The 23,412-nt window shown below is 36.8% G+C and overlaps 1 long non-coding RNA gene across 2 annotated transcripts in view; it reads left to right on the forward strand.

Moving 5' to 3' along the window:
- Nucleotides 1-400: 400 nt before the first annotated feature.
- The window catches only part of LOC111924432 (uncharacterized), a 33,919-nt gene continuing 10,907 nt past the window's right edge, over nt 401-23,412 (forward strand). Inside the window, exons 1-4 of one of the 2 annotated variants that reach the window (XR_015277751.1) lie at nt 401-744; nt 11,438-11,537; nt 14,954-15,038; nt 22,438-22,491. This is a non-coding gene — a long non-coding RNA (uncharacterized LOC111924432). The remainder of the gene's footprint in view (nt 745-11,437; nt 11,538-14,953; nt 15,039-22,437; nt 22,492-23,412) is intronic. The other variant, XR_015277752.1, reaches the window with a different exon arrangement.

The raw sequence follows: 23,412 nt of genomic DNA on the forward strand, positions 1-23,412 counted from the left end.
AACAGTTTTCTCATTGCCTCTCAAGGCTTCAAATCTCCCAGCACTTCACTATACTATAATTACTCTTTACTCAAATTTACACTTTGAACACTATTCCTCTCTAGATCCTGTATCATGAATTAAAGGAGTTCTTTTCAGGACTTCATTGTCCATCTCCATAGTTTTAACAGGGAGATATTTCAGCTTAATTAAAGCATCTTCTTAATTCTCTACCTTTCCTGAAGCTTCTTTTCTTTCCTGTCACCGGTAGTTTATAAAGTCTCTTTTCATGTTGATCACTCTCTCTCTCTCTCTCTCTGGATAAAAAGATTAATCCGCAAGTCTCATCTGGGTAATGAAGGAGTTAACATCTTGCCCAGGCTTTTGTAGATGGTTTGGGGATCTCTGCCGAACAGGAGTTAGAGCCGTCTGCGATGGAAGGTTCCTCATGGCTGCTCTGGAGAGTGTAGTCGCTGCTCCAGCCCGCTGCAAGTCCAGGGCCTCTCTCTTTCTTCACTGGGCAGTTTCTAGTGAATGTAGTTACAGCAAAACCTGCAGCCGAGCCAGAGATCGGCTCGGCCCGGCCCGGGCCTGAGGAAAACCTTCCCCAGGCCCCGCCATCTCCCGGCCGGGAGACGGGGCAGGCCCGGCCCCATCCCCGCCCGGCCGCATGGCCTGGGCAGGGACGGGAGGCCTGGAGCTCCGCCACCCTCCACAGCCAGAAAACAAAGAGAGACTAGAGAGCTCTAGCTTTTACACTTTAAGGTAGGGTTCACAAGTTGATCCCACTTTTCAATGGCCTAAACTGCTGTCAATTCCCAGCAATGACAGATAATTGGTCAGGAGAAAAGACTCCAGGCAGTTCCCAGCAACTCCAACTCCCTTAAAGGTAAAGTAACTCCATGACATCTTTCTACCCAAGTCTGAATGGAACAATGGTCTGCCTAAGAATTCTCAAAAATATATGGAAAAATGTAACTGATTCTTTAATTTTTTTTACTAAATAGAGACCCACTTTTCAATTAGAAGCCAAAACATACAAGGTAGAGATGACAACAAAATCAAAATCAGATGTCAGTGAAACAGTGTTATTCATGTAGACCAGGTTGAAAAAAATCATAATCTAAAGCTTTGGATTGTGTACAAAAAGAGTTCATATGCAGTGATACAAGTCACATATGTTTAAAGCTAATGAGATAGGTTTCATGATTAATTGACAGTGATGAAATAAGCCCCAATTCAGTATTGCATGTAATAGCTCCATAAAATTATTTCTTTCCCATTAAATGGAGGGAAGAAAGCATCCATTAAAATATTTTATTTATACTTTTATTTATTGAAAGCAAACCACTAATTTCCTTAGCATAGAGGCATAGAAATGAGCTATCCATTAGAACAGCATGAACTATCAGCACACATTACTAGCAATATCCTCATCTGCAATTTTTCTGTGCTATGTCTGCCATAATGAATGTGGCTTTTCATTCTTATTAATTTAAACCTCTTTTGTTTATTATATTTTAACTTCTTTATGTTCTGCAATTTTTTAATGAGTTACCTGAAGCCTGTTCTACCAATTCAATGGTAATTCTATGCTTACCTTTCTTTATGACAATATCAGCTTAAGGAGTTGCCACTTTTAACCCATGTAAATTCCCTCATTTTTATATAAGACAGTTTAAAATGAGGTTAATGGGGTTGGCTGGTGGCAGGAAGGCTAGAGTGAATAGCCAGGTGGAAGAACTACTACCAAGCCACTACTATAAGACGTAACGTACCTAAGCAAGATTTTCACCTTTGCCAAAATGCTAGTATGTCAGCACTGTTGTTGACAAGAGAGACAGTCCTCTGGTGAATCAGTCATAAAATTTCATTAGGTAACTTAGTTACTGAACTAAGCAGTTCATGCTCCTTTACTGGGTCTAGAAGTAGGGAAAAAAGGACAAGCCATGTAGGAGGAATATGGGAATGTTTTCAAAGTATGCAGGGATGGAACCAGTAAGGTTATGGTGCACTTGGAACTAAATGTGATAATATACGTCAGGACAACATAAAGGACTTCTTGGAGTACCAGCATTTTAATCAGTAGCAAAAGGAAGACCAGGAAAAATGTGGGTGCACTGCCAAATGAGGTTGGTGCCCTTGTGATGGAGGATACAGAGAGGACACAGTTAATGAATGTCTACTTTTCTGCAGTCTTTACTGCTAAAGATAACCTTCACCTATTACGTGCCGTGGAGGCAAGAGAATGTTTGGAGAAAGGGAGATTTTCCCATTTGCAGAGGATGCATTAGAGATCATTTAGGAAAACTTAACATCCAAAAATCCATGGGCCCCATGCGTGCTGAGGGAGCCGGCAAATGTTATTGCTAAGCCAATCTCCATCATCTTTGAAAGGTCATAAAGAGATGGAGGAGTGTCTGAGGACTGGAAGAAATCCAGTGTCACTCCAGTTTTCAGAAGGCACATGAAGGACCCAGGAAACTACTGGCCGGTTGGATTCACCTCCAACCCTTGGAAGGTGGTCCAGCAGCTCATCCTGATTGTCATTGCTAAGCGTGTGGCAAAAGGTTATCAGGAGCAGTCAATATGGATTCATCAAAGGCAAAATCATGCTTGACCAGTCTGATAGCCTTCTATGATGGCATAACTGGCCAGGCAGATGAGGGGACAACAGTGGATGTTTCCCTTGGCTTCAATAAGCCTTTTGACACTCTCTCCCATAATATCTTCATAGATAAGCTCGGGAAGTGTGGGTTGGATGAGTGGACAGTAGCATGGACTGAGAACTGGTTCAGTGGCAGAGCTCAGAGGGTTGTGCTCCATGGCACAGGGCGTAGTTGTAGGTCTGTAGCCACAGTGTCCTCAGGACTCAGTACTGGATCCAGTCTTGTCCAATTTACCTGTCATAGACCTTGATGAAGGGACAGAATGCTCCCTCAGCAAGTTTGTTGATGACTGAAAGCTGGAGGAGTGGCTGATACCCCAGAGAGCTGTGCTATCATTCATCAGTAATGCTCTGTAGGCCCTGTTCCTAGTTTTTATGGGAGTGAAGAGAAAAACATATTTTATTTTACAAGTTCTTTAAAATTGCCAAGTCCAAAGTTTCCTGAAGTCAAACTCCTGTTATTCTAATTGGGCATTTTCAATACAGCCCAGACAATAGAATAGAAAGAACACACAACTGAAAGATTCAGTTCTTTTGGTAGGAATTATGCTATAAAGTGGTGGGCTAATCAACTGAATCACTGGAGAAGGTGGTAGAGGGAGGAAGAAATTAAAGGGAAGAATGAGGAGGCCCCTCTGCTGTGATTTACTTTCTTTTGCTATGCAAGATAATTGAGAAGTCAAGGAGAAAGCTATGGTCCTTAGAGTCTAACATGAGTTGGTTTGTGAGTGTGTCCCCCAGAGCAAAGCATCTAATCAATAACAAGACATTTTTATAACTAAATATCTAAATGATAAAAAATGGCATTAATTCATTTATTTTCTCTTTCAATTACAAGTCCCATTAAATAAAAGAAAAAACATTTAAAGGATTTTTTTTCATGAAACTTGCCTCATTAGATCAATTGTCTGAATATTTTATGTCAATGATCCTGTGGAAAATAACAAATTGGCATTGTTCATTCAGACTTGCAGAAGTACTCAACTGCTGAATTCTTTCTAATTTTCTAAGAATCTAATCAAATGAATCCCACTTGCTGAACCAATTGAAAATATTATCAGTCATGACTAGAAAAAACTAATTAAGAAGTGCGGAGAATATAGAAACAAAGATTAAAAATGCATCTTCCTTAATTTTGAGTCATTATTGTGCATAATCAGCAGTGTTCTTGTGATTGAAGGCACTCCTGAAAAACCTAGCACATGATTTAACAAGTGGTCTGATCTAGACATCAGAAATTACTTAAGACTGAAAAATCAGAAATGCCTCTAGCATAAGAACAGCTGTAAAGAAGATTTGCACCTAGAAATAGTAAGGTATTTTGAGTTCAGTAATAACAGAAGATGATTGAGGAACTTTCAAGCTTTCCAACTTTTTCTGAGTTAGAATTGGGATAAAATTTTGCACTTAAACAAGACTGTGAAGATTTTCATGCTTCTTCTTCCTTTTCATAAAATCAGAGAATCTTTAATGTTGGAAAATGCCTGCAAGATCATTATGTCCGACCTTTGACTGAACACCACCATACTAAACCATAGCACTAAATGCCACATTTAGTCATTTCTTGAACATTTCCAGGGATGGTGACTCTGCCACCTCCCTGGGCAGCCTGTTTCAATTCATGATAAATCTTCCAGTGGAAAAAAAAGCACTTCCTTGCACTTAGGCTCTTTATCATGATATAGTGATACAGCCTGTAGTGAACGAATGGTGAGAAAGAGGATTGTAAGACTACTGGGAGAGAAATGCACTGCTCAATGACACATACATATGTAATAACTCCACTGGATAGGTGTTGGGAATAGTACAACAATCCTCATTCCACAAAATATACACATGAACCAAAGCTTAATCCCCTAAATCCAAATTAGCCCAGCACATCACAGGCCCAGGGACAGAGGTCACTTGGACCAGTTGTCATGAGGTCAGGGCCTGCCTGGCAGTTTGGATTCATTTTGTGGCAGCGCTTCCTCAGGCTCTGCCATCCGTGTGGAATCAGGCAGCCATGCGTTCTCCTCCTACTCCATCAGCTCATGTTTGCACTGTTTATGGTTTTGCCAACCAGTTTGTCAGCCAAAGCAGCTCTCAAGCTCACCATATCTGTTTAGTTTTGACAAAGAAACTAGGAATGCCCTCAGGAGACCAGTGATAAAACATAAGATATTCAACTGTGTAAGTTGTTACTTTTATCACCTTATTGGTCCAAAAGACTTGTCAGGAACCTCCTGGTGTCTTATATATAATATAAATTATTACATATATAAAATAATAAGCTGTGAACAAAACAAACCCTCAGCATCCTGATCTTAGCTGGCAAAATCCTGCTGTTCCAACTTTGAGTTGACCATACCCTGTCAGAAAAAAAACATGAACACAACAAGTTCTCATCTCCTCAAAAGCAAATATTGTGGATGTTTTCTGTCCCTCTGGAGCACCATCATGGGAACCCAAAACCATCTACAAGTATCCACAAGTATAAAATCACTTGCTTTTCCCTCTCTCTGCTCAGAAACTAGTTTTGTTTTACTTTTTTCTATCTGAGGATAACTCCATCAGTCTGATTTCCCTCCTCAGGTGGTGTTTGTGAGCATTAACCATGGTATCCAAAGAGTTATGTTGAAAAATGTAATATTTACAGAATATTTACAGAAAGCTAAAGCCTCAAAAAGAAAGGCATATTAAGATGATAAAACAGGTTATGTGTGTGATATGTATGTATGAAGCTTGCTCACAGGGTGTGATGGGTCTGATAGTTCCAAGCTATTTCTGGAACTGATAGGTGTTGCTCTCTTCCTGGAATATGCTGTTACCTTGCCTTCCCTTGTTTTCAGTGCAATGTGGAAACAAATAAATAAGTAAATTCTGATTTATTTGCTACCAACAGTCAGAGGAAAGAAGTGACAAGGTAGAAGATCCCCCATAACTTGCTTTGCATTCAGCCAGGATAAAAAGCTTTTGTGCTTAAAACCTTCTTACCTGAATAACTGGGGTTTTGTTGGTTTGCTTGTTGTTTTTCTTCCTTGTATTCCTAATATGTTTAGTATGCAAAAACATATGTTCAGACTGCCAGCTTGTAGCTGCTCAGAGATGACCAATATGAAATATTTTCTCTTAAAAGAGTTTCATATTTCAGTTTACACAGAAATTGCCACTACTGTTTCTTTCAAAGATCTGAGATGGTACTGTCCTCTGAACTAGGATGTCAGAGCCAGGAGAGAATTTGTTCTGTTTGAGTATTTGGCTGAGTTAGATGGTTGAGTTAAGGAGTTCAGCTAGTTGAGCTCTTCTTTGCTTGGATTCTGCAGTGAAGTTTTCATACTCCTGTTCTGGCTTCTTAATTTTCCATCAACCTCTCAACCACTATAGGAGGCATCTAATATTGATCACTTCCTCTTCAGGTCAATATCCTCTTTCTCCTCCCTATCTTCTTCAGAATGTGAGGCAAAATGGGTCTCTGATCATCAGCAAAGTTGCTGAGAGACAAATTAGCATCAGGATTGCATCCAGGAGCTGTAATCAGAGTCAGACATGGGACAATGGTCTCCTGGCAAGTCACCAGTGACAGGGAAGGTCAGGAAGCCCAGTCCTAAGGTATGGGTCAAGGGCAGGATGGATGGGACCACATGTGAGACTGAGCACACTTCACTGCTGCTCACCTGTGAAGATACATGGGCTGGGGCTGGCAGTGAAGCCACTTCTTAAGAGCAGCTGCCAATGGAAAGGAGAGGCAGTCCTTTGTGTTTAGCTTTCTTCCCAACAACTTTTATCAATGAAGCTCAGCCAGCTAAACACCTTAGCTCAGCCACAAAAGATCCAAGAAGGGGTGGTTTGCTCAGGATCTTGAGACAAGCCATGAAATACACAGGAGCATGGGAAGTTGGTTGATACTGTATGATAGTGTACGTTAAATTAAAGAAAATGGCTTATTTCATAGGCATCTCACTATAATATCTAAAATAGAACCAGAATCTCAGACATAAAATGCCTTAGAAGTGAACAGCATTTTTTCTTTTTAGGAACTAGGTACTGAGAAAGAACTTGAATAGAAATTATGATGAATTTAAGGGCTTTCCTCAAACATAATATAAGAAGTATAACACAGATCTCATGAGCAGAGATTAATGGGCTTTCATATGTTGGTAGCTTGAAAAAAGAATGAAAATAAATATAGAGAAGACTATCCAGCAAAGCTACTTAGCCCTGCAAATACCCATTACTGAGCAGGAACAGAAGATTAGGTGGGCCAGGGCAGCAGAATAAATCCAGAGTAACTACTGAAGACAGTGAAGCTACTCCACATTTATACCAGTTTAACTGAGAAAAGGAAAAGGTCCGTTGAGTATAATTGAATCAAGGAGTTTTCCATTAAGTCCAAATGACTTTCACAGCAGGAGGCTCCTGAAAGCTCAGAGGAGAGCAGCCATTTCAGAACAATAACATCTCACTTTTGTTCTGCATTTAAATCTTTACTGTTTGGACACAGTGTTTTAAAATATGCTCAGGATATTCTATGTTTTTTACATTAGCTATATTTGATGCCAAACACTCGTGAATTCCAGTTTCAGCATCCATATTTTCTATAGATATTTACTTATATTTTCTGAATTTTATGTCTTTGGGTTTTGTTGGGTATTTTTTGGTTTTGGTTCTTGGTTGGTTGGTTGGTTGCTCGCTTGCTTGCTTGCATTTTTAACTAGTTTTGTTATTGTACAATTTATATAGACTTGAGTATTGTATGTTTTGCATATTTTCTTTTGGAAGTTCTGGTCATGTGTGTGAGATAGTTCAGAAATCCAAAGGTTTAAGATATTCCATTGCCTTACTGAAAAATTAAACATATGACTAAAGCATATGACTAAAAGCAAGGTTCAAATATTCAAATCACATTTGATTTTGCATAGAGAAGTTTATTAAAAAAAATCTGTAAAGGGTAATATTTATTTCCAAATACTCCAAAGGTTTCTTCTCTCTGAGAGTTTATTTTGGAGATGGGAAGGAAATGGGTGCTTATTTGTTTGTGTGTTTTTAAAAAATTTTTTAGCTGGTGAGCTCCAGTTTGGATATTTATTATACTTTCAATCCATCAGGAAACACCTGGAGAAAAATTAAACTTACAAAGATGCATGTACATAATGATTTAATGAATAATTTCTATACATGCAACTATTAAACAAAACAGTGAGGGGAAAAATATAAAGGCACTTATTCGTTTCTAAATCTTTAAAGTTTACCTATATGTCCTCACATTCACAAGGCAATTTCTGGCAACAGAAATTGGGAATAGATGGGAATTTTGCCCTGGCCACCAGTCCCTCTTGAAAATAGTAAGACTAATTACCTAAAGAAGAGTTGCTCATTTTTTCATCATTGCAACAGGTCTCTGAATAATTACATTGTATGCATATATGTATGTAGCTATACATGCACATGCAGTATGAGAATTATGTATATCTATTTTCTAATATATTTAATGCAGTAATGCCTGTACAATATTAGAAACAAGTAGAACTATATTGAAATGCTAAAGCTAGCACTTATTTATTTACTTATTTATTTGAATATTATACAAATATTAGTCCACCAATTATGGGAAGATATTACACAAAAATTAAGTTTGGTGATAACCAGGAATATTAGAGTTATTATTTTTTAAAACTAGTTTCTAAAATTAAGCAAGACTTCTGAAAGCAAAGTTACAAAGTAATTAACTGTGTTTTCTTTTTTAATTGAAAGTGAGAATATAGTTCTGGCTCAGCAACTGTGTCTCTTTACTTCAAGTTTTACTCTTTTTCATGAAGTAAATCCTTTTCATTTAGCTGACAAAGACAGTAGGTAATGCTATCTTGAGTTGAAAAGTAAGAGAGCACAGTACAAGAGGCCCTGCATTCCCTTTTCTAGGATCAGACTATATTTAGGCACGTTTTCTTTTTCCACAATGAAAGCCTGGTTAAAACATGCCTCCCTTTTCCAGAGTATGATTAATTTCTCCTCCCAGCTTCAGCCACTCAGCCTGATTTACGTGAATCTGATTATTTGTTGCTCTATTTTATGATTAATTATGTAATTCTAAGGAGTGATCAATGAGGAAAGAAAGCAGGTTTTCACTTTGCACATATATGTTAAAATTTTAATAATGTCTTTTTTTTTTTTTTTTTATCACTCTCTTATCCCCCAAAAGAGAAAAGAGATGCATGAAGGTCACTACTGGAGATTCATAAACCATTGTGAATAATGTCAGAACTATAATTTAATTAGCGGCCCATCTGTCACTTTCTGTTTGATGAGCACTAAATGTCCAATTATCATTTAATATCTGCTCTAATCAGCTCTGGCAAATTTCACAGGCACACTAGAGATGACATTAATAGATGGAAGTGAGGCTACCTTTGCAACATTATCAGAGAGAGGAAGCTCATGCAGTTTTGACTTACAATGGGGAAGGCATGAATTCATTCCAATTAGCAGCAAAGGCCTTTAATGCAGATTCTGTTACTGCATATTGCTACCTAAAGCTTCAGTTGCTTTTTTTACCAGAGTTTGACACTTTAAACACTTTTAATTTCTATGGAATGTTTTATTTTGTTGGTGTTCAGGAATAATGTTAAATACTATATTCCAAAAGTCTCTATCTTTCATCACTCTTTCTTTATTGTTTTAATGAATTAGTTTGATTCTTCATTCCGTTTCTGTCATTAGTCCTTGCAAACAAAAGACTCACAGGGTTCTTTATAAGGAAAGGAAAAAAATGTGTTGATTAAATGTGAGTAGATTTAATAAAGGCCCCGAGCAAACAAACAAACAAACAAACCTGAAAAAAAATCCTGAAATACACAATTCAGACAAAGAAAAATACTGGGATAATTTTTTTGTCATTTGCTGGGACAGAGGACTAATACCCAGCATGACCTTTGTCTGGTAAAGAATAAGCAAAAGAAAAACTCTTTTAATGAGAACCTACAGCACATGTGTCCTTTCAGACAAGATGCAGAAAATGACCACATGTTAAAAGCATGGAATAACTTGATGATAAGGCTGACAGTCTATGAAATATGTATTGGTAGCATCCTAAAATGTATTTTTTCTCCTGTAATAGAAAATTAAAAACCCTTCTTTATCCACACCTTGGGTCAAGGTCAGGAAGCCTATACCTTCTCAGATTTAAGATCAATAACATAAGTCTCTGAAAAAAGGCTTTTTTTCTTGACAAGAAGTTTCCTCTAATAAGTAGGACCTGCTCACGTAGCTCTTTAAATCTGGTCCCCAACTCTAGTTCAAAGTTAAATCCTCCAGCACTAGGAAAGAAAATACGGCCAGAAAACTACTGTTTGTAATATGACTGCATTGGTTTGATGCTGAGTAGCTAATAAGATTGGTGTTGCTGCCTGGCAGATCCACTGCAGTGATAAAATAGTCAGCTAAAAGATATAAAATAAGCCCCTTTTCATCCTGCTATATGTTTTGGCAGCAACTCAAAAGCTAGAATGTCTTTTCTGATACGTCCATATTTCTACTAATAAGATTGAATCTGAGATTGTACCAACTACAGCTTGAATTTATAAGAACTTGTCAGGATGTTGCAGTCTCCTTAACCCTTCATTATTCTGCCCATCCCAACATGCATCATAGCACTGGGTATCTAGAAAACAGAAATCTGCTGCTGGATGCTATTCAGGTTCAACTAATGCACATGAAGAAGAATTCTCATTACGTGTATCCTTTCAGGTTTCCTATGGTTTATAACTTTTTAAGCCCACTGTGCATATGAGGCACTGATTTAATAGTAAGCTGCTAAAAATGGGCACAAGATATCTCTGAATCAAGGCATAACAAAGGGATTTTTGCATAAAGACAAATTAGCAAGAAAAGCAAACTAGTATCACCCCAGGGGAATGGAAACTAAGGAGATTATAAACCCCCAGATGTGATTGATCTTCATTTCTTCTCCTGAGCTTTAGCTTAGAAATTTGACTCCAGACACAGGTCTGAAGAAGACATAACTCAAATGCTGTGATTTGCTCACCTGAAACTCTGGAAAGAAGTAGTCCACTAGAACTAAAGAAAAATCCAGCAATGAAAATAATGGTTATCAAGGACATTGGGGAGACAAAGAAGTGCCTTGATTCGGAAGACAATTTTAAACACCCTTGAGAATTAAAAGTATTCAAGAAGACACGAGGTTGTGTGCATGCAGGATTAATATAAACAAGGACCAATATTAAGGTCTTAATCAGATCTTTTCCTTCACATGAAGTATAAAAGAAATCTTTAAATATCTGTAAAAGGTAGACAAGATTGTAATATAAAGTGAGTTTTGAGGACAATAAACTGTCTCTTCATGTGTGCATGATGTCTGAGCATCACACACTGTGATGTTTTCATTTCTGATTATGCAATGAACAGCTAAATAAACTGACCATATTGGGAAGGAATACCAGGTATAACATATTTAAAATTATTTTGAGAAGTTATTTTGGCTCCTATTCTGTTATGTAACTATAGGGACCTGTAGATATACCTCAAGCTCCCCTCATTATTCCATCTGGTTTCACAGGCATTCAGATAGTACTTTTCCATTGTAACTCCCCCCATCTGTAGAAAGAACTGGAATAAGCAGGTATAAGTACCAGTGAACCTGCACACCTTGACAAAATTTTAATGCAGCGTTGTCTTGACTACCCTTTTTTTCTGGAAAAGAAGGACTCAGTCACATGGACTAGTGAATAGTTAAATATTTCACACAAATTGTTACATTTGGGGGGAAAAAAATGCTGACATCTGCGCTTCCTTTAGCTCCACAGGCTTGCTGAAGTTCCTCAGATGTTGTGGCGGAGATGAATTATATCTTGTCACTCCCTCTCTGTGACTGTGTAATGGATATCTAAATCCTGATGTAAGTAGGCTTCTTAGTTTTGCCTTGTAAGCACAATAGTAATCCAAGAAGATATTTACAAAGGTTTTATCAATCATTAAAAAAAGTGGTTTGATTCAGATGAAATTGCTGAATTGCAATGAAGTGCAATTGTTGCACTAATTTAGACGCATATCCAGAATTAGTTCTGGATTACTGAAAATACATATTCAAGAAAAAGTAATTTGCTTAAAAAAATTCAGTTCATACCTATGGGTTTTTTTCTATCTCTTTAAAGTATATATAATTTTAAATCAGTACAAGGAGTGACAGAAAATCAGTTAACACTAATTAATAGTTTAGGATTGCTGATACAATGAGACATTCTTCCATATGATAAATTATTGGTGTGGACCATCCTCGATGAAAAGTAGAAATTTATCTGTCTACATAATGGGGAGCACAACACTTAAACCCAGGTTTTCTAAAATATGGAAGAAGCCCATAAAAAAGGAGCAGAACACCTCTAGGGTGTTCCATAAAGAATGGCAGCCAGTTAGGAAAAAGTGTGCTGGGGAAAGCAGCTTTCACTGGTCAGATAAATATTTTTCATTAACATTAGATCCTGCCCTGAGGGTCAGTGCTTAGACACAGTGTTAGATGAGTATGATATCTCACCAGCCTAAAGGTTAGGGTTTTGAAGAGCTTTTAGCACTGGTTTAGCTGATAGATCTTAACCTGGAAGACCTCACTTGCCTAACAAAACTAATGATATGCATCTAAATTATCAAAAAGGTCTGGGTTATTTTATGACTTAGACCATTAGCAGAACAGGTCCAAATGCTATTCTTACTTCTCTTTGTATCACATCTTAAATTTTACCATTCTCTATCATTGCATTGTATTTCTGAAATATTTTTTCAATATTAGACACTATATGAATGAATTAATAGGCATAAAATTACTACAGGGGATCCTGCCTTCAGGTAATGTAAAACATAATAATAAATCTATTTTTTCTTTTTAAGAAATAAATTAACAGGAGGTAAAAAATAATTTCCAGAGCATTGTTCAGTCATTTGGACAGGACTTCAGTGTAACTCTTTCACTGTAAACAAGTTATGAAAGTCAGTCAGCAACTATAAATTAATGGTGCTCTTCAGTAGCAGGTTAGGAGAAAAATAGATATAATAAATAAATATCTAAAACACCTCAACAACAAAAATAGAGCATGATCTGTCAGAAAAAAAAATAAAAAATAATGTAATTAATAGTGTTTAAGAGAAGAAATACCAGCTAGTATATAGTGAGCTGGAGAGTATTCCAATGAAACACTGAAGTGGCACACTATCACTGACACTGCAGGTAACCCTGGAGAGCCTTGCTTTACCTCTCCATCTTCCTGTGCACCTGCTGCCTATTCAGGAGTTTTTGTGGCTTCTGTTTATGAAGGACATGGCCTCGTTACCTTTGATGTCAATGGTCAAGCCATCATTACTTCCTTGGAAGCAGATGGGGTCCATATGGCCTGCTTGCATTATCATTGCTCATGTACAACCCCCACAGAGCTAACAGGTTTCTAACTGGGATGAATTGCATTGTGACAAACAGTGCAATGAATGAAAGAAGCTAAAACAATGTGAAAACTTTGTAGGAAGCAGTGAATTTTATAACCCTCTTCTGGGTTCATCATGGCACCTCACACCTTTTGAGGGACTCACTGGAAGAAGGAGTTGTGAGAGGCTACAATGGAGCAGTGAATAATAACAGGATGATACAGGGAAGATCTGCTTCTGTGGAAGCTGAAGCAGTAAGAATTAATTAGAGAACTGTTACCTTGGGTTGTTAGTGTATGACCCTGGTGATGTCACTCCCCACTTAGGAGACTCCTGCTTCTTCTGGATTGTGAAATGTGGTGGCTGTGAAGTGCAATGCCCTCAACATCTGAACCCCAGTGTTACTCTCTCCAAAGCAAAGAGGGGAGTAGCAGATCTGCTAAAGAGCATAAAACTAGAACCTGTTTTCCCCAGCTATGACACTGAGTCTATTAATCTTGAGAAGTGTCAAGTGGAGTGCTGAACAAAGCACCCAGGAGTAACAAAAGGGGGGACTCAGGGTGAGAAGACAGAACTGCTGTCTTTACAGTTCAATATCAGCTGCACTTAAAGGATGTGGCAGCAGGATACACAGTTGTGAAGGCACACAGATTTCAAAGCTAACATGGTATAGGCATGTTTGAGAAAGGGTGTAGCATCAGAGTGTAGCAGCCATGCCTTGCTACAAGGCAGGGTTAATTAGCTGATGGGAGACAAGCTGTGGAACTAAAAGCCCCTCAGATAATAAACAGTGTCTATAATGTTGGTAGAGATGCACTGTGTCATTTAGATAGAGTTTGTTCACCCAAACTTGGAGAATGTCAGGATGACCTGCCAGTAGTGCTGTCCATTGGTCCTTTTTTTCACTGACAGCCTGCCAATGACTAATCAAGGCAACTGATCTCATGTTCCTAACTGGTAGGAAAACACATGCACAAACAGCTTTGTAGTTACAAACTCAGGGCAAGCAAATGAGATATAGCAATAATTTAAATATGCACACCAAGCCATTGCTTCAACCTTCCCCAGCTTTCTGTAGTTTCACCCTTTCTCAGTATGTATTTCTCTTGATGAAAACAAATACAGTTCTAAGATGTATCTCTATCATGCACAGTGCTTCAGTTTGGGTGTGAAAAGTCTTTGATGTCTGAGCAGTTAGTCCAAGAATCCAAGGCCTGGCACTGATGCCTAAGATTTGTAGCTTTTATATTTTTCATATATTTGTAACTTTGTAGATGGCTAATGCATTGCTCTAGTTCCTACTGCTTTTCTTACCCTTTTACCCTATATTTAGGAACAATAAGCTAGACTTCTAAACACATTCCTAAACCATTGTTTAGTCTTATTCCAAGAAGAGAACCAACTACAAGGATGTTCTGTTTTCCAACCAGAATCTGGGAACACATAACAAAAGTGGGGCAAAGAAGCCCTGGACCACTTCCAGCGGGGCAGGACCCAGGGAATTATGACCTAACCAACTTTCTAATTGGATAAAAGATGATATGAAAACTTACTCACTAACCTTATAAAAATTATAAAATTACTGTACCATGTGCAGTTTTCACCATATTGTACCTGAAAGCTTTCAAATAAAGGTTTGCTTTTATATTATTACCCTAAATTTGCTTGGGAAGGTTTCTTCTACTTCCAACAGCACCAACAGTAGGATTTCAGTCTTAGCAAGGGAAATAATACCAGCTTCCTCCTGTGGGCTCAAATCATCAGACACTACAGAGATATTTTCATGTTAGGCAATAATATATTAATTTAAGAAATCAGGTTTTAATTTACATTCATGAAAACAAGTAACATCTTAAACTTAATTAAATGGTCACCTATAATCAATGTAACTGTTCTCACCAGCTGTCCATCACAAATTTTATGGAGAAGAAAGAGATCAAAACAAAACAGAATGGAGAGTTACCACACCTACATATTCAAGAGAGAGGTATTTATGTTTTGCCAACCTATAATTTGCCTAGAAATGTTGTAGTGTGTACCTGATGTTGTTTATTTATATTTTCATAATCATCAATCTACTTTAAAAATTAAATATATGAATTATGTATATTGAATATGGGCACACAGGTATAAAGAATAAGAAAAATACTTCAAAATTGAAAGCACCCTTAACTAACAATGCAAAATTTTCTTGTTTGTGCTCTTAGTTTGCCTTGGGAATCAGTGAGAAATCTTTCTTTTTGAACATTAAATGTTTGCTATTCTCATTTTGTAAGAATCATGAAGGTGGTGACAATAATATAACTTTGCAATAGTGCTCAATGCCCAGTACCCTGCTATGACAGAGCCATAGAAGCAGGAAATAAAAATACAAATATAAACTTTAGGTTCTTTGTGCAATGAGCTGTAGATGGTGTGACAATGGTGTAGGTGATGACTCAATGCTGATGAGAATGACATCACAGTGATGTTGGCTATTTATCTCAGGGAATTTATATGTGGATTCATGAAAGTTTTAATTTGTTTTTACAGAGGTCTTTGATGTTCCCCTTTCAATGAAATGTACTGAATTTTTGGTACTTAGGGCAAGGTGTCTTTCACTGAGGTCATCTGCTCATGCTCGGTACCTCTGTCACAGCTCATGAAGATTCCTAAATAAATTTTAGAAATGACTGACACTTATCTGAACAAGAAATTTTCAGAACACCAACAACCACAGGCTTCTTAATTAGCTATCAAATCATCATCATTACAGAGGCATGGTGCTTATCTTTTAAAGAGAAACTAAAACATGCTTTCATTTCTCTAAGGGACTGAGAGGTGCTACACACTTTCTAAAAAACCCCTCCCTTGTTCCAGGTAAAACTAATTTTTCATGTAACTGATGTTTTAAGGGAACTCCTCTTTCTCTGTTGAGTTATTCTAATATTTGAGTCTGCCTTAAGTAGATGTTCAATTTGGATCTTTTGATCTTTTCCTTTACAACTTTTAAGGGTCCAAAACCAACACAACTTCTTTTTTTTTCTAAATTTTACTTACGATTTCCTTCTGCACATTTTGGTATAAGCTTTTTTCTTTTTCTTTTTCTTTTTCTTTTTCTTTTCCTTTTTCTTTTTCTTTTTCTTTTTCTTTTTCTTTTTCTTTTTCTTTTTCTTTTTCTTTTTCTTTTTCTTTTTCTTTTTCTTTTTCTTTTTCTTTTTCGCTGTTCCTGTTGCTTCTCCTGTTCCTTTTCCTTCTGCTTTTACTTTTCCCATTACTTTTTCCTTTTTTGTTGTTTTTTCCTCATGCCAGATTATCAATATAGTAGAACAGAATAGAATAGGTCCTTCTTGAAAGGGATTATCTGATCCATCTCCTTGGCTACTTCTGGGCTGACCAAAAGTTGAAGTATATTGGTAAGGGCAGTGTCCAAATGCCTCTTAAAACTGACAGGCTTGGGACATCTTGGAAACCTGTTCCAGTGTTTGATTATCCTCTCAGTAAGGAAATGGTTCCTAATGCCAAGTCTGAACCTCTCCCAACACTGTTCTGAATCATTCTCATGCATCTAATCACTGGATACAGGGAGAAAAGGTCAGCACCCCTCCTTTCCGCTTGTCTTCCTTAGAAAGTTGTAGACAGCAATGAGGCTGCCACTCAATCTATATTTCTAGGCAAACTAGGAAAACCCAAAATCCTTAGCCACTGCTCACAAGACATCCAGCTCTGCAACTTCAGACCAAAATACTGGATCTGTGTGTGCCATTAATAGTAATATATGTGAGTTGTCAGGCTGCTGGATTGGTTTATCCTTTTTTGCTTGTTTTGCTGTATGCATGGTGGTGATGGTGGTAGAGATGGGTATGAATGGTTAGGCATATGTGGCACAGATGGTTAGGCACACAGTGGAGAAGAAACCTGAAGTAAGGCTCGGAATTTAAAATAAAAAAAATTCTAAAGATGCACTTCAGTACCTTAAGAGAAGAAAAAATTACCCATCAAAATAATAAGAACATGGCTAGAATGCTATAGGGGTTCAAAGAAAACTACAGTGATGCCTGTGCTCTTCTCTGTCAAACCCCAGTTTCTGAGAGGCAAGGTAATCTTAGTTTTTTCACCCTACTCTAGAGCACTCTGTTTTTCCTAATACCTAATGTCTTGTCCCTATATTGCCAGAAATATACTTAAGGGATTTTTAGGAAATCTATGGCTTTCTCAGAATGGGGAAATTCTTTCCCTAAATTCACTAAAGGCTTCTCATATATCATACCTCCAGTCAAGTGTTTTATGGTTCACTGAAAAATACAGGCAATTAAATCTTCTTTTTTTTCATTTCTGATGAAAAGAGAGTTGATCTTATCTGAAAAGATACTTGTGCTTGGCAGTTAGAAATTCCAACCCTCACTTGTTTTAAAGCTGAGGTCAGAATGACGGGGATAGTGTGAGACTCTAACACTTACAGGAGACCTTGAGCACACATCTTGAATAATAGGCACAGTTGAGTTTGCATGAGTCCTGCAGGAAAAAGGTCCTTGATCAGTCATGCTGCTGCATTCAACATGAGTTGCAATCTGTAAGCGGTTTTCAAGGGTAACTCCAAATAAAGCACTTTACGGTAATACAGCCTGGAGGCAAAGATCAAAGCTGAGAGATGGGAGGATATAAATACACTTCCTTTACAAATGGCCAGATGATTCTTGAGCTGTCTGCTTAAATACTTCCCATAATGAAGTAATAGAAAGTAGTGCAGCAGTGACAACAGCAGAAAACAGAACAGGTGCTTTCAGCTTATTTCTCCCATTTATCCTGAGCTCAGTGCCTCCAGATTCTGGTATTGAACTTTCATATTTCTTGAGCAGAAATCCTTAATTTATGAAGCATAATTGCCCATTGCTTAGGCAAAATTGCCCATCAGCCTATAGTCCTTGGAGTGTCCATCTGGGAAAAGAAGTCCAAGCATACTTAATTCTGTGGAATACTGAACCACGAAATACTTTTTTTTTAATATATATATATATAAATCCACATAAAATATTCCACAAAGAGGTGTCAAAAACATTTTATTTTCATAAATTTTCTTTTGAGAACAAATAATATTCATGTGCATGTCCATTTTATTTTTGCCTTCCAGATGCTGGTGAGTTTGTTAGCTTTATGTGATATACTCTTTCTCAGATATCTGTTTTCCTTAGAATAATTTTCTGTTGCTATGCTAGATGTGCTGGTAAAAATTCGAAACTTTTATACTGTTTATACACAGAATCACTGAAAAATGAGAATTTCATAGGGGTTAAGAATTGACATTGCACTTAAAATAAGTACAAAGTGTACCTTAGCTATCATTCATCAACTACATAGTTCAGAAGGCCTAGTCTAGACTTCCAGTTGGGCCTGGTTCTTTGGAAGTGCTCAAAATAATTTAAGAAAGGAAGCTTTTTGAAGGGAACCTGAAAGAAAAATTCAGGTTTCCATGTTCTTTGAAGTATCTTTAATATCAGTCTTTAAAGCATTTCAGGCTTTTCTCTTATTACATTGTAGAATTTCACTTATTTTCAAGTTTTAAGTCACATTTCTGAATTAAGTTCAATTCTGTCATTTAGAATTGAACAACAAATAACAAAACAAATAAATGGAAATCTCAATGGATGTCAAATTTTTTACATTTGTAAAAGTAAATTAAGAAATTATGAAAAATTGTACATTTATAGCTTACTCTTTACTTTCTGCTTTAGTTTGTGGCCCCAGTGTTTTCAGCAAATGTGACTTTTCTAAGTACTACTAGAATTTTGCTTATTATGGCAAATACTAATATAATTTATCATTTTTAAAGTAGACTGACTTTGCTTTTTTGTTCCATCCTCCATGATTTTCCTTCCACCGCTTTTCCATAACAGTAGCCATTGAATTGCTGAGTGTGTTACAAAGCTGTCTTAGAAGCTGGATGAACATGCACTAAAAAATCCACAGAAGAAATTTGTGTTCATATTTTCCAATTTCCTCAACCTTTTCTCATCAATATCTGCTTTTTATGCTGCCTCACTTACTAACCATGAGCTGAAGCACCTTTTCATAAAAGATAAAAAAATCCTTTCCTGAAGGACACAGTTTGGAATAGAATTCATTTCCTCATCCACTTTCAGATATGTCTGCTAAGTGTCTTGCTTTAATATTTTACTAAAACAGCTTCATAATACATCACATATGCTTCTCTTGTTCCTTCTGACATGATTTACTCTATGTGCTGTCTTATTTTTTCTTTTGTTTAATAATTCCTAACCAATTATAATCTGTTGGTACCATTTTTTCCTTTTTATTGTTAGACAAGAAGTTTTTATAATTTTATTTCAGCATTTCCTCTTTAAGCCATATCACCCACTCTTTCTTTTTGTCTTAGACCAGAAGAAATAAAATTCATATTATTTTTGTAGGAAACCATTTTATCATCATATCCATTGCATCATTCATCCATCATCATCACAAGATTTAATGTTCAAGAAGTTTCTGTGACTTTCCACTCATTAGATATCCTACGCTGTGGGAAGTGTACTGCTCAAGGCTTTTTATAAAGCCACACATATTTCTTTCAAGTCCATTTTCTATTCTAATGTAGTTTTTCTCTCCTTCCAATTCAAATCTTCCTCATTCAGATATGTATATATTACACAATGCTGATTGTTTGGAGTTTGGTTTGGCTTGTTTTGTTTGTCTTTTAAAAAATAGACTTTTGAAAAGTTAATGACAAATTGGAATCAGTTGACTCTAAGTTATAAAAATCTTTCTACTGGGCTCTATACAAGAAGTAAAGACTCCTTGAAAATGTAATTGTTATTTCTAGAAGGGATTCAGAAATCTCAAACCACTTGGTATATCCAAAGTCTTCTATATGGGTAGAAGAATGACATCTTATGCCCAAGTCTGATGTATCTGTAGAACATCAGTTTCTGCCCGCTGGGAGAAAATGAGGGGGACATTTTTCTGTAAGAATAAGCAGATTCTCACTGCACTGGTCTTTACAGACTGAAGGGAAATAGAAAGCTCCTAGTTGCAATCAGCTTGATATAATAGATACATAATGTATCCACAGAGGCATAGAGCAACCTTGCTTGTTCCCAGGACTTTCCATTTACTGTACTCGCTCCTATAAATTGTTAGGCAGACTAACACTTTCTGTAGAAGATCTACTGCTTACTCAGTACTTATTTTGAATGATGCTTGTATATGTGCAGGGGACCAGATGTGTCCTTTCCAAGTGTTAATGAGGAATTGCCATGGATGTATTTCATAAAGGCAGCCTCAGTCCCTTAAAAAAATTATTTGTCATCCTGGCGGTAACTGGTGAGAAAAGTATGCACAAAGGACATTTATTTTCTTCTCGATAGTGTAAGCTAAGGTCAGAGGTCCAGACTTCACTTTACACTGTCTTTGTTAGCTTAACACAGAACAATGCAGAGACTAAAGGGGGGGAAATGCTCACTTTTGTCACTCGCAGGGGTATCAGTGGTGGCCAAAGAGTGATAGAGGCCAGAACACTTGATAATTTGCCCGCAGTGATGCTTGTACTCTTTGAGAGTTGTTTGAATTAAACACTGCCAACCAGGGAAAAATCAATAAAGTTGTTTAAATGGTTTCACAGGGGCCTTTGTGATGATTGAATATTACTCCTCTTACAAGACCAATAGCTCCTTCCTTTTTTTTTTTCAGTGCATGACCAGTAACTTAAGTTATTCAGTATAAGAGTTCAGATGAAGGCTGAGTACCTTCTCTTCTTACTGTCTTCTTCTACTGACAAACAGTTCTCATTTTTTTCTATTTTTTTTTTACTAAGTAGAACAAATCAATAAACCTCCCAGAAGCAGCAACATTAACATTCCAAATCATCCCTGTTTCCAGTTATATCTGCAGAAAAGGGCAAGATCAACACTGATTTACACCATCTGAGGATCTACTCCAACATTTCTTTGGATTAGATGACATTCAATCAATTTACCCATAGAATGATGCACTGTAAAAGAAGAACTGCAAACAATACAGATTTTCAGTGTTTGAAATAGCATAAGGTTTTATTTTTATAAATGTTTTTTACTCTTTTGAATTATAAATAAGAGTTTAGAGAATTAATACATAAGAATTTAGCATCCAAAGCTGCTTTTTAAGGGATATGGCAAAAAAATCAGATAATTTAAGTAGTATCTTAGAGAAAGCAATAAATCTGAGAAAACCTGTATCATGCCCAGGTAGAGGATCTATTCATTCAACTAAAAATGCATGAGGTGGTAGGTAAAAAATTTGCTGTACTTGCTGGTGATGAAATAAACTTCAGACTTCCTCCAATGCTGTGTCAGCGAAACTAATATCAGTTTCTGATATTACTCACATGGACTGAAAATACAGGCCTTGTGGCAGTCAAACAGGTAGTGGTTTTCTACATTATTTGTGTACATCATTATAAAAGAGAAAGGGAAAATATAAATCACCACCATATCAGTGAAAATAGTGCCTTCACTCTTTGGAAATATATGCGGTCAAATATAAGATTCCTTCTACACCCAATGAAACACTTTAATTCTCCTATGCATCTTTTTCTGAAGTAAATGTTATTTTCCTGCTAGAAGTCACACATGGAGCACAAAAAAAGTGGATGAAATGGAGTAAAGGGAGACAGGATTCCTGGTTTTTCATCTCTGCTTTTCCACTATTTAACCTTTAAGATATGCCTTGATTTCCCTGCTAAAACCATTACAGCTACAACAACAGCTAACTATAGAAACGTTTTTGAGATTTAATTAACTGTTACTACATTTCAAAACCTTCATTAACAACCCTCTGATGTGAATGAACTACACTTTGTGGAACAGTAATGAAAGAAAATATGCCATCGGCAAGCAAACAACAAAAAATCCCTCCCCCCACTCCCCATGAAAGCCTTTGCATTGTTTTTTCACAGTTCTGGGATATGACACTTTGCAACAATTTCTGAGACGGCTTACACTCCCCATCCTTCTTACATCCACAACTTCTGGCATAGGAAGATCCAATGAATTCAATACCAGCTACCACCTTCATTTAAAAAATCCACCATTTAAACCTAACATATACCCCTAATCCCCTAATTATGCTTCCAGAGGAAGGAAGATTTGGGATTTATTTATTTATTTATTTTCCTTTCTGAGTCTGAATTTTTACCAATTATAAAAAAGGTCAAAAACAAACAAACATAAAACACACAAAAAACCCCCACCACAACCAGAAGCCAGGAGTAAAAGTTGAGTTTGCATAAAGAGGGTCATAACAGTCAAATAAGAAATAGAGCATAAATTGTCTTCTCGAGTTTCCAGTATATCATCATGGCATGATAATGTATACGTCTGCATCACTTCATTTCTTCTGAGTTTGTCTTTTTTTTCCAGATTCCATCAACAAGTAGAAAGCACAGATGAGAGGGAAACACCAAATAATTGAAGGTAAAAATACCAAGTTGTCTTTTAAGCATCAATAAAGCTCTAGTATTGGGGAAATAAATATTTAGAATATTCCAGAACTAAACTAGCCTATCCATCTTTCTTCAAGCACTTGGTGCATACATGTCACAGGCCCTCTGCTGGAAAAGGGACAGGCCAGTTATCTTAAGGTTTGTTTACAGCACCACTTGGTCCTTCAGCTGGGCTGTAATGCTGAGATCCTCAGTTCAACTTTGTGGCTGTCCTCTTGGAGTCAACCACACCCATTAATAGCCATGCACATGGTGGAAAACCAACAATTAAAATAAAAAAATACATCCAACTTCGTAACTTAGAAATTATTAGCTTTTTAAGAGCTAATAATTTTCCATCTAATAAAAATCTTAATTAAAAATGCTTATGTTAGTTAATTCTTTTTTTTTTTTTAATTCTGGTGCTGATAAAATATTCTAATATCTGGATTGTCTTATATGTGACATTTGCTTTCATAAGCCATGCAGTTATCAGAAGCTAATTCTGTTGAGAAACTAATCAGGGAAGGTGTTACACAAATGCAAAACATATGATTAAAGAGAGGGAAGGCAAAGCTCATGCAAAGAACTGAATATTATAATGAAATTGCCCTGAATGGAGATGTGAGGACTTCAAACTCAGTTTAATTAGGCCACTGAGTGGAATCCCCTAAGACTGACAGGAATTGAACAGCTAATAATCAGTTTGTTCTTTACTGATTACCAGCTAATCATGTCCCAAACACAACCCCTTTCCCCTTTCTCATTATGAATACGTTTGCAAGCCTTCTTTCTAATTTCTGCACTTTTATGGGCACACAAGTCCTAATCAGATAACTTCAACAGCTTCAACTAGTGTCTTTAAAAGCCCACCTATTGTTTGTGGAGCAAATATTTGCATCCTTCAGCATCG

The sequence above is a fragment of the Cyanistes caeruleus genome, chromosome 1 (genome assembly GCF_971803275.1).
Source record: "Cyanistes caeruleus chromosome 1, bCyaCae1.hap1.1, whole genome shotgun sequence".
Lineage (NCBI taxonomy): Eukaryota > Metazoa > Chordata > Aves > Passeriformes > Paridae > Cyanistes > Cyanistes caeruleus.